Source organism: Antechinus flavipes, chromosome 2 (genome assembly GCF_016432865.1).
Source record: "Antechinus flavipes isolate AdamAnt ecotype Samford, QLD, Australia chromosome 2, AdamAnt_v2, whole genome shotgun sequence".
NCBI lineage: Eukaryota > Metazoa > Chordata > Mammalia > Dasyuromorphia > Dasyuridae > Antechinus > Antechinus flavipes.
The window spans coordinates 262,919,945-262,932,281 of record NC_067399.1 but is presented as its reverse complement, the minus strand read 5'-3'; the positions used below and the strand labels follow the sequence as shown (position 1 = coordinate 262,932,281).

Sequence of the window (12,337 nt, the reverse complement as noted above, 5' to 3'; positions counted from 1 at the left end):
AAGCCAATATTCTTCCAAATGTTTAATCATCCTTACATCTCTGAAATAAATAAACTAAGCCACAGTGCATAGATTTTAGGAATGTATAGGTGTATACACAATGGTTGATTGGTTGGTGTCCTTCATTTTTGAAGAGAACCAAAAATGACATTACTATGTTGGAATCAAGTTAGTGTGCCCTACTGTAGCTGATTAGACCAATACAAGCTCAGAATGTTCTGCCACAGATCAGACACAAATGGTTCCTATGAACTTTTAGAATGGATTGTCCATCTTTTCCCATCTCAAGTCTACCCTCTCCCCCCAAATTAATTAAAGTTTGCTTTGCTTATAGAGCATAGAACTTTCTCTGATGAGGGCATGCTATGCGAGGTAGTCCTGTGCCAATGTTTCCCATGTCATATGGTCAATCTTAAAGTTTCTAAGAGAGACCTTGAGAGTGTCTTTGTATCACTTTTTCTGACCACTTTGTGAACACTTGCCTTGTGTGTTTGTCATAAAATAATGTTTTTGGCAAACATACATTTGACATTAGGACAATGTGTCCAGCTGACAGAGTTTCATTTTCCTAAGTAGAGTTTGAATGCTTGTCAGTTTAGTTTGAAAAAGTATCTCAGTGTTTTGTAGCTTATTCTGCCAGTTGATTTTCTAGGATTTTTAAAGCATAACATCACATTATCTGCAAAGAGTGATAGTTTTGTTTCTTCATTGTCTATTCTAATTCAATTTCTTTCTTTTTCTTCTCTTCTTGCTGAAGTTAACATTTCTAGGACAATATTAAATAATAGTGATGATAATGGGCATCCTTGTTTTACCCCTGATCTTATCGGGAAGTCTTCTAGCTTATCTCTCTCCAACACACACCCACACACACCCACACCCACACACACCCACTTCTCCCCTCCCCCCACACCCACCTATATCTATATCTATAAATGCTTGCTGATGGTTTTAGATAAATATTGCTTATCATTTTAAGGAAGCCTCCATTTATTACTATGCTCTCTAGTGTTTTGTAATAGGAATAAGTGCTGTTATTTTATCAAAAGCTTTTTCTGCATCTATTGAGATAATCATACAATTTCCATTAGTTTTTTTTTTATCATTACTGATAGTTTCCTATTGAATGAACCCTGAATTTTTTGTATAAATTCTATTTGATCATCATGTATTATCCTTGTGATAAATTGCTGTACTGTCTGTGCCAATATTTTATTTAAAAATTTGCATCAATATTCATTAAGGAAATTGGTCTTTAAATTTCTTTTTCTGTTTTAACTCTTCCTGGTTTAGGTATTAACACCAGGTTTGTGTAATAAAAGGAATTTAGTAAAACTCCACCTTTTCTTATTTTTCCAAATAGTTCATATAGTGCTGGAATTAATTGTTTCTTAAATGCTTGATTGAATTCACAATGTAAATTGATCTGCTCCTAGAGATTTTTCTTATGGTGTTCATTGATGGCTTGTTCAATTTGTTTTTGCTAAAATGAAGTTATTTAGGGATTTATTTCCTCCTCTCTTAAATTGGGCAATTTATGGCTTTTTATAAATAATCATCCAATTGACTCAGATTGTCAGATTTATTGGCATGCAATTGAGCAAAATAGCTCATAATTATTGCTTTAATTTTCTCTTCAGTGGTGGTAAATTCACACTTTTTGATACTGGTAATTTGTCTTTCTGCCTTTTTAAAAAAATCTAATTAAATAAAGATTTACTTATTTTATTGTTTTTTCATAAAACAAGCTCTTAGTTTTATTTATTAGCTCAATAGTTTTGTTACTTCTTATTTTATTAATCTCTCCTTTGATTTTTCAGAACTTCTAATTTGGTGTTTAATTGGAACTTATTTGTTCTTTTTCTAGCTTTTTAAAAAGTTACACACCCATTTCATTGATCTCCTTTTTCTCTATTTGATTCAACATAATCATCTAGAGATATAAAATTTTCCATAAGAACTGTTTTGGGTGCATCATATAAGTTTTGATATGTTATCTCCTTATTGTCATTGTCTTTTATGAAATTATGATAATTACTGTGATTTGTTGTTTATTCCAATCTTTGTTTAGGATGAAATTATTTAATTTACAATTATTTTTAGTCTCTTTCCATGGTCCTTTAAATTATCATTATTTTTATTGCATCATAATCTGAAAAGGATGCATTTAATATTTAATCTGTTTTTCATTTGATCATTAGAATTTTATTTTCAATACATGGTCAGTTTTTTGTGTGGGTGTCATATAATACTGAGAAAAAAGTATATTCCTTTCCATTTGCATTCAATTTTCTTCACAGTCCTGTCATATAAACCTTTTCTAAAATTCTGTTCTCCTTATTTTCTTTTTTGTTTCTTTTTGGTTTGATTTACCTAATCCCCCACAAGTATAGTTTTGCTCTCTCTCTCTCTCTCTTTTTCTCTCTCTTAATTTACTTAATTTTTCTAAGAATTTGATGCTATTCTATTTAATGCATATATGTTTAGTATTGGTATTCATTGTCTATGGGACCTTTCAGCAAAATGTAATTCCCTTTCTTATCTCTTTTAATTAAATCTACTTTTATTTTGGCTGAGATTGTGACCCCTACTTTTTTTTTTTTACTTCAGCTGAAGCATACTATATTTTGCTTCAGCCTTTTAGCTTTACTTTCTCTATATCTTTTTGCTTAAAATGTGTTTCTTATAAACAACATATTGTATGATTCTCATTTTTAATCCATACTGTTATTCACTTCTTTTTATGGAAGGGTTTATCCCATTCACACTCACAGTTGTGATTACTAACTATGTATTTCTTTTGATCCTGTTTCCCCCTGTTTATTCTTTTCTCTCTTCTTTCACCCTCACCAGTATTGTGTTTCTGACCAATATCTCCATTAATCTGTCCTCCCTTCTATCAGGCCAACTTTTTCTTTCCCTTTTCTCCTCCTACATCTGATCCCCCATCTACCATTGCTTCTATTATCTTTCCTTTTCCCCTCCTAATTCCCCATAGGATAAGATAAATTTCTATACCCAACTGAATGTCTATGTTATTTCCTCTTTGAGCTAAATCCAATGAGAATCCCCTTATTTTCTTTCCCCTTTCTTTCCATCTACTGTCATAGGTCTTTTAAAAAAATCTCTTCATGTAATGTAATTTATCCTATTCTGTCTCCCCCTTTCATCTTCTTCCAGTACAATCTTTTCTTCACCTCTTATTTTTTCATATCATTAACATCAAACTCAACTTATACCCCACTTCTATCTATATATACTCCTTCTAACCGCCCTAATAGAGATACAGTTTTCAAGAGTTATAGGCCTCATTTTCCTGTGTGGGATGTAAATGGAATAATTTTATTGAATAACATGCTTTTTTTCTTTTCTGTTTACTTTTTTATGTTTCCCTTGCTTGAATCTTGTTTTTGAAGATCAAATTTCCTGTTCAGCTCTGGAATTTTCATTGGGAATGTTTGAAAATCCCCTGTTTCATTGAATATCCATCTTTTCCCCTAAAAGAGTATGCACAATTTTTCTGGTAGTTGATTCTTGATTGTAGTCCAAGCTACTTTGCCTCCCAGAATATCATATTTCAAGGCCTCCAGTCCTTTAATGTAGAAACTGCTAAATCCTGTGTAATCTTCACTGTGGCTCCTGAGTTTTTGAATTATTTATTTCTGATGGCCGACAACATTTTCCCCTGACCAGATAATTCTGGAATTTGGCTACAATATTCCTTGGAGTTTTCATTTTGGGATCTCTTTTGGGAGGTGATCAGTGAATTCTTTCCTTCTGTTTCTAGGATATCAGGACAGCTTTCCTTGATAATTTCTTGAAAGATTCTTTCCAGTCTCTTTTATAGATTAAAGCTTTCAGGGAGTGAATTATTCTTAAATTATCTCTCCTGGGTCTATTTTAAATCTTAGTTGTTTTCTTAATGAGATATTTTACATTCTGTACTTTTAAAAAATTCTTTTGACTTTGTTTGACTGATTCTTGGTGTCTTAAAAACTCACTAGCTTCTAATTGTCCAATTCTAATTTTTAAAGGTAATTAATTAATTTAAAATAGTAATTATATTGTTTAATGTGTTTTGTGTTTTTAAGAATATTTATTTCCATATTTTGATGACATAAACTTTTATTTTTGCCCTCTCTGAAATCAAAAGCAATTACCATTTTTAAATTTAAAAATTTTTTTTTTAATATTATAACTTTTTATTGACAGAACATATGCCTGGGTAGTTTTTTTACAACATTATCTCTTGCACTCACCCTTTCCTCCTTCCACCCCCTTCCCTAGATGGCAAGCAGTCTTATACATGTTAAATATGTTATAGTATGTCCTAGATACAATATATGTGTGCAGAACCAGACAGTTCTCTTGTTGTACAGGGAGAAATGGATTCAGAAGGTAAAAATAACCTGGGAAAAAAAACAATAATGCAAACAGTTTACACTCATTTCCCAGTATTCCTTCTCTGGGTGTAGCTGCTTCTGTCCATCATTGATCAATTGGAACTGAGTTAGATCTTCTCTTTGTCGAAGATATCCACTTCCATCAAGTGTATCAGAATACATCCTCATATAGTATTGTTGTTGAAGTATGTGATGATGTCCTGCTTCTGCTCATTTCACTTAATATCAGTTCATGTAGTCTCTCCAAACCTCTCTGTATTCATCCTGCTGGTCATTTCTTACAGAACAATAATATTCCATAACATTCATATACCACGATTTACCCAACCATTCTCCAATTGATGGGCATCCATTCATTTTCCATTTTCTAGCCACCACAAAAAGGGTTGCCATAAACATTTTGGCACATACAGGTCCCTTTCCCTTCTTTAGTATTTCTTTGGGATATTGTCCTAACCAGCAGGACCTCGTAATTTGTGGGGTGTCGAGGAGGACAAAACCTGTAAGAGAAACGGGCGAGAAAGGAGGAGGGAGACTACATTGTGGTGGAAAAGAGTCTCATTTATTGAATGAAAAAGATCTTAGTTATATATGATTTGACTGCCTGCGTTTTCTGGGTGGGGGGTTGCAATGTAAAGAGAAGAATGTCAGACCACAGGTGTGGCTGACATCATGGAGCATACTCGTTTTCTAGTTCCTGGACAGATATGGCCAATTTCCTGGGACACACATTATCTTGTCTCAGGAATTTAGGAAGTATTGTTTGTTCACAATAAGGTTTTAGCTAACCGTATCAGAGTTTACGCACAGGTAGTCACGTTCTTCTTGGCTCTTTGTTCCTGTCTCCAACAGGATATAAGCCCAGTAATAGCACTGCTGGATCAAAGGGTATGTACAGTTTGATAACTTTTTGGGCATAATTCCAGATTGCTCTCTAGAATGGTTGGATTAGCTCACAACTCCACCAACAATGCATCAAGGTCCCAGTTTTCCTGCATCCCTTCCAACATTCATCATTATTTTTTTCTTGTCATCTTAGCCAATCTGATAGGTGTGCAGTGGTATCTCAGAGTTGTCTTAATTTGCATTTCTCTGATCAATAGTCATTTGGAACACTTTCATATGAGTGGAAATAGTTTCAATTTCATCATCTGAAAATTGTCTGATCATATCCTTTGACCATTTATCAATTGGAGAATGGCTTGATTTCTTACAAATTAGAGTCAATTCTTTATATATTTTGGAAATGAGACTTTTATCAGAACCTTTGACTGTAAAAATGTTTTCCCAGTTTGTAAGCAATTACCATTTAAAAAAATATCAGATGCATATTAAATTTTGTTACAACTCCTTATTTTAATTGTTAAAAATATGTTTTGATTACTTATATTCAATTTATTTCAGAATTTATGAGATTTGAAGTAGGAAAGGATAAGGAAAGAGGAAAGAGACAACTATCTGGGCTTTTGAACATATGATCAAAGAATAATATCAAAATCCTTGGGCATTTGTACTCCCTGTTCTGATCATTAAAATGCAAATTGTATTTCTTATGGATCTGTCTCTCAAACATTTTTATGATGCTTATCACACATTCCTTCAAAGGGACAGTGCATTTGCCAAAAGTTTCTCATCTATGTAACAGCTATAGCTAATTTGTCTCTCACTGCTATTTCCTTGTTTTCCCAATGGGAGGGTTTATCTATTTGCTCTCTGAAGACTTGACTTCCTTTTTCATTCCAATCATTCCAAAGGGGCCTTCTTCCAGAACAGCTATGTTAAGCTTATTTCATACCAATTTGGATAGTATTTCTAATAGTACTCAAAACATTTATTTGCACTCTCTCTCCTTATATTTTATCACCAGGCAACCTTTCCAGTGTTTTTCCTCTTGAGAAAACTAGTGTGACTCCAAAAAAGGATTATCAAGGGAAATAATTATGAGCTAGGTATTAAAGATCTGAGCAGCATCATTGGGTCACTAACAGAGAAACTAATTATGTTGCTTCTTTTTAGGGACGAGTTTAATATAACTCTTTTAAAAAAAGAGGTTACTAAACTATAAGGAAAAAAGATTAATGCCTCTGAGTTTTTCTCCTTCTTAAATATAATGTAATATTCTGTGACAAAACAGGTAGGTAAAATGAATACTTTAAAAATATTAATTTTTTTTTTTTACAATTATCCTCCTCTTTCTTCAGAATTCTTCTTTTCTCTCTTTTTTCCCCCCCATCTCCTCTTATATGTACACACACACACACACACACACACACACACACACACACAATCATTGAGCAGCAAGAGGATATTAAAAATCATACAATCCATAAGGGTTTGATATTCACAATTTCTCTTTTTGATGAATTGATATTTAAAGAATGTCTAATTTTTTTCCTTTTTTCTCATAATCTTATTTTAAAATTTGGGGGACCAAAAAAACAAATCTACACCTTACTCATACCTACATTTGGGGGCAATTGTTAATAAGAATTTTATTTGGTAATCTTGAGAGTTAATCATATATTTATTTTATGATAAGGGATGGTGATGGGATCATTAATAAAATAAATGTTGGCCAATATTGTGGAAAGGATTCCTTTTCCAAGGTTGGGCTTTTGGAAGAGGAGAGAAAAGACAATAAAGCTGAACTAAAAAAGAGGGAATAACAAGACAGTTCCTTCTGGTCAGCAGCTTCAATTTGATCTCACTTTCCCTATATTCCAGGGTTTAGTTTCCATGACACTATGATTAGATCAACACTAACAATATTGGGACAACTCTTGAACCTCTTAGGTGAAAGGGCAGTTTTAAAATTAGATTTCCACCCTTCAGTTTTTTGATGTAGCAGAGAGGTCAAATTGATGCAGTGAAAAAAAACTTGGAAATCAAGCCAGGTGTTTGAAACTAACTAGCTTGGACAAATCATCTAGCCTTTTTAATTCCTAATTTTTAACCTGTGAAATAAGAAGTTTGGATTAAATTATCACTGAAGTTCTTCTTTTTTTTTTTTAAATGATTCTGGTTTTTATATATTAGATTTGAGGAGATCGCTGCCATAGACCTGGGTGGTAGAGCCAAAATTTCCAAGGGGAAAGATGAACAACTCGTTTGTAGATTCTTGCATCTAGAACTCCAGGGTGCTTCACGATGTTGGAAATGTTTTCTGAGTAAGTAGAGGAGACAAATATATCTTCTTTTTCTCAAAACCGATCTGGAGGTTCATTTTTCTGTTTTTTTTTTTTTTTTCACTTTTCCTAAAATTCTCTAGATTTCTTCTGTAATAATAAATTTATTTTAAGGATGGACCTTCTTTTTCACTTATCTATCCTTGAAGTTTTATGAAGGGCTAGCCAGTTGTGTGTCCTAAGTGATTTTAAGTGTGACCTTCCTCTTCTCATTGTTTTTCCTAAAATAGATTAGATTACACAGCCACTACAGTATAGTGGCTAGAAAGATGATCTAGGAGTCATTAATGTATCATAAGAATTTTCAGCTTGAGACTTACCATTAAATTTTCTGAGAAACACATATTTGTTTCTTGCATATACATTTAGTCTATAATCCTATCATGCCTAATTAGTTCAGAAAGTCATGAATACATTAACAATACCCATACTGATTTCCCCTCTTTAATCCAACAGAGACATTACCATTTTACAATTTGCTAATAAAATAATTTCAAAAAGGAAAAAACAAACCATTGTCATAACAGCAAAACAAGAATTAAGTATAACTAGTAATAGGTATGACATAATGGTTTTGATTGAAGCATATAACTTACAGCACTTGTTCCAGAGAGAATTGTAGACATTATTCCTTTCTATTGTTTTAACTGTAAAATGGGAGTTGGATTCTGTGTAACTTCTCACTCTATCTATGATCTTGTAATCATTATGCTTATATGTGTATAGAGATACATATATTTCTTACTTTTCTCTTTTCCTTAAATATTCCTTTATTGTTTCCTTCTTGCTTATCTTCTCTGTTCTTTTTATGTACCCTCTCTCATACTTAATCTTTCACTCCCTTCATTATATATCTACTTTATCCTTTTCTTGTCCCACCCTCTTCTCCTTTATGTAATGAGTTATTTAGTTGTGTTTCTTTGAATATAGTTTTTATTTACTTATATATAGGAATAGTTCTGGAATTGAATTCTTCTGAATATTTATTTTGGACTATGATGGTTAAAAATATAAAGAAACATCAGTGATCACAAGTAAATACCAAAATATTTCATAGATTGAGACCAAAAAAATCACAGAAAGATTTAATCCCTTGAAATGACGGGTATTACCTTGAAATTTCTTTTCTACAAATTTTTGATAATCAGTTTCCTTATTCATGCAAATGAAGCAAAACCAGTTTAAAAAAACACAAACAATTCTAGAAGTTTTAAATATTGCTGAAGCATTACAAGTAATGCTGAATTAATTTTATACTTTAGTTGATCAGATTGAATTATTTTATTTTTGATAAAATATTGTTGTTGGATAACTTCATGTTGGATTCTTTAATCAGTCTAATTCTGACCTTTCAAGTGAAAACATTTTTCTCAGCAGAAAAATCACAATGCTCTCTTTCTCAGTCCTTTTGCATCTTTACTATGAACTAGAGGTTAAGCTTAAATTGAACTGAGAATTTATTGTCTGGAATATAGCTGATCAGAAAATGGGTATAATATGTCAGAGGAAGTAACCAAGAATTATGGAATGTTATAGATGGGATTTTTGGTATTAATAATCAGTATTTTTATTATACAGATTAGGAAATAATCCAGAATAAAGTAAATTATCTAAAGTAATTAGAAATTAGGTCTCTTGACTTACATTCTATTATTCTTTCCACTAGATCCTATGTGCTACTATCTCATGCCAGTCAAATCTAATTTACTTATCATCCCATACTCCAATCCTTATTACTCATATGTTTGGCAGATGATATTGTACAGTTATGCACCAAACAAAGTATTATGGGAAAGTTTGAAAAGGTAAGTTAAAATACAGTTATAAGAACTGGGATGAGTGCTGGGAAGACCATGCGATAGTATCACTGAGCACATATGACATGGTTTGATATCTAAATGGAAAAAGATAGGAGGAATCACAAAAAAAATTAATTAAATTAATTAAAGACAATGCAGAGAAGTGTTTTGGTATCAGTAAGGGAATTAAGTATATTTGTCTTCTGCTTCTTCTTTCTCAATTTGTGGCATTCATAGTACAGAAGTGTTAGAATCAACAAGGCTAGAGATTGCATAAAAAAGATTCAAAGATTGACTTGTGATAGTGATTTTCTTTCATCCTAACAGGAAGCAACAGGATGTTTCTTTGACATTGATATTTGATGAAGTCGATATAATTTTGATGTCAGACTTTGAGTAACTGTTATGAAGATACTGAGAGAAGAGTTTGGAGTCTTTGGAAAGAGATAGTAGTTTGAATGATAACAGAAGCTGAAAAAATTGGTTGATGTGTCAGTGTGATTGCATTCAAGTTATGGACCAGTGTATTATTGGTGCAGGACAGCCATTATGCTATCAGCTCAGAATTAAGTTAGTGCTTATGTGTGCTCTGGTGTGAAAACTTACATATGTCAAAGTGTGTTTGGTCTTCAGTGTGGGTCCCTGGAGACTGTCAATTCACAAAGAATCAGGATTAGGGCTAAGTGAAAGTTGGCATCTTCCACAAGTGTTTCAAGTCCTGAAATAAAATGCATTCTCAGTCTCTATGCTAATCCATCAGTATTATGGAGATTGTGATGGCAAAAACTGTGTAAATGTAAATTAAAGATTGACACTGATTTGAGTCCCCAATAATTTCAATACTTAGGAAAAGCCATCTGGTTGGAAGGAGGGGATGGCATTGTAAAAAGATGGATTCCATCCATCTACTACTTTTTTAAAAAGTAGTATTATATTTTTTCCCAATTACATGTTAAAATGATTTTTAATCTTTTTTTTTTTTAAAGTTTTGATTTCCAAATTCTATCCCTCCCTCCCCTTCCTCTGTCCTGATATGAGAAGCAATTTAATATGTTATAATGTACAATCATGTAAAACATTTCCATATGATTCATTTTGTACAAGAAGACTTAAAAAAAAGGTAAAATATAGTATACTTCAATCCATATTCAGATATCATGAGTTCTTTCTCTGAAAGTAGATATTATGCTTCATCCTTAGTCCTTTAGAATTTTCTTAGAACATTGTAATATGGAGAATAGTCCAGTCATTCACAGATCTTCATTGTATAATATTGCTGTTACTAAGTACAGTGTTCTTCTTCTTCTACTCATTTTAATTTGCTTCAATTCATGTGTCTTTCCAGGTTTTTCTGAAATCATCTTGTTTGTTAGTTCTTATAGTACAATGATATACCATGAAAAACACATAGCAGTTTGTTTAGCCATTCCCCAATTGCTAGTCATTCCTTTTAATTCCAATTCTTAGTGATCACAAAAAGAACTGCTATAAATGTTTTGATACAAATAGGTCTTTCCTCTTTCTTGCCCCCCCACCCCCTTTTTAACCTCTTGAATCTTTATGAGTTCTAGGTTTAGATATAGTAGTGGTATTTTTTTAAAATGTAATTTTTAACATTAGTTTTTTTAAAATGTTGAGTTCCAAGTTCTCCTACCAGTTCCCTCATTAAAGGAATCAAAAGGGGTAGCAATTGTGCATAACAAAGGTTCAAAGATTGACTTGGGATGGTGATTTTTGTCTGGAATATAGCTGATCAGAAAATGGGTACAATAAAATGTCAAAGAAAGTAGCCAAGAATTATGGATTTCTCCCTCATTAAGAAGGAAGCAAGGACTATACATGTATAGTCATGCAAAACTTTTCCATAATAGTCACGTTGTGAAAGAAAACATAGATTTAAAAAAAAACCTTAAAGAAAAATAAAGTAAAAAGAAAAATATGTTTAAATTTGTATTCAGAAACCATCAGTTTTTACTCTGTTATGGTTGACATTTTTCATCATAAGCCCTTTAGAATTGTCTTCAATCATTGTATTTCTGAGAACAGCTAAGTCATTCACAGTTGATCATCTTACAATATTGCTGTTATTTTGTACACATTACATTTCACTTTGCATCAGCTCATATAAGTTTTTCTAGGTTTTTCTAAGATCATAATTTTCTGCTCATTATTTCTTATAGCATCATAATCACATACCACATTTTGTTCAATCATTCCCCAATCAATGGGCATCCTTTCAATGTTCAATTCTTTGCCCCAGAAAAGAGCTACTAGTAGTGGAATTGCTAGATCTAAGGGTATGCCTTTTTGGGCATAGTTCCAAGTTGACCTCCAGAATGGCTGGATCAATTTACACTTCTATTTATAGTGCATTCATAGCTCCATTTCCACCCTCTCCCATCCCCTTCAACATTTATTAATTTCCATTTTTGTTCCATTAGATCATAGGTGTGAGGTAGACCCAAAACTTTCTGAATATTTATTCTAATGAATGGTGTATTTTTGTGGTTCCTAATAAATGAAAAGAGAAATGGATGTGTATTAAAACCCCAGCTTCAACAATTATTAACTTTGTGACCATGATCAAGCAATCATTTCTCTGAGTTTTGGTTTTTTTGATCTGTAAAATGAGGTAATAATACTTGCATCACAAACTTCACAAGATTTTAGTGAGGAAAAGACTTTTGAAACCATGTTATAAAAATCTTTTATAATTGTTATAAACAAGTTTTATTTTTTAACCATACATTTCCTTTTTTTATTTTATATTTTATTGTCTTCATTTTCTCCTACCCTATCTTGTGACTATCCTAGTTTCTTGCACTCTTGTATCTCTAACCTACTGTCACCTTTCATAGTAGAACAAATAGAATGTCCAATTTTCAGTTCTCATAATTATAATTTCTTCCTCTTTGTCTACCATCAGGTCACTTCAGAGTCTACACTGCTG

The 12,337-nt window shown here is 32.2% G+C and overlaps 1 protein-coding gene across 1 annotated transcript in view; it reads left to right on the top strand.

The window, feature by feature from the left end:
* Window positions 1-9,387, top strand: part of LOC127549159 (olfactory receptor 4F4-like) — a 45,785-nt gene extending 36,398 nt beyond the window's left edge. Inside the window, exons 4-5 of the transcript XR_007950527.1 lie at window positions 7,440-7,570; window positions 9,255-9,387. The gene's annotated coding sequence lies outside the window, so the exon portion shown is untranslated. The remainder of the gene's footprint in view (window positions 1-7,439; window positions 7,571-9,254) is intronic.
* Window positions 9,388-12,337: the final 2,950 nt, after the last annotated feature.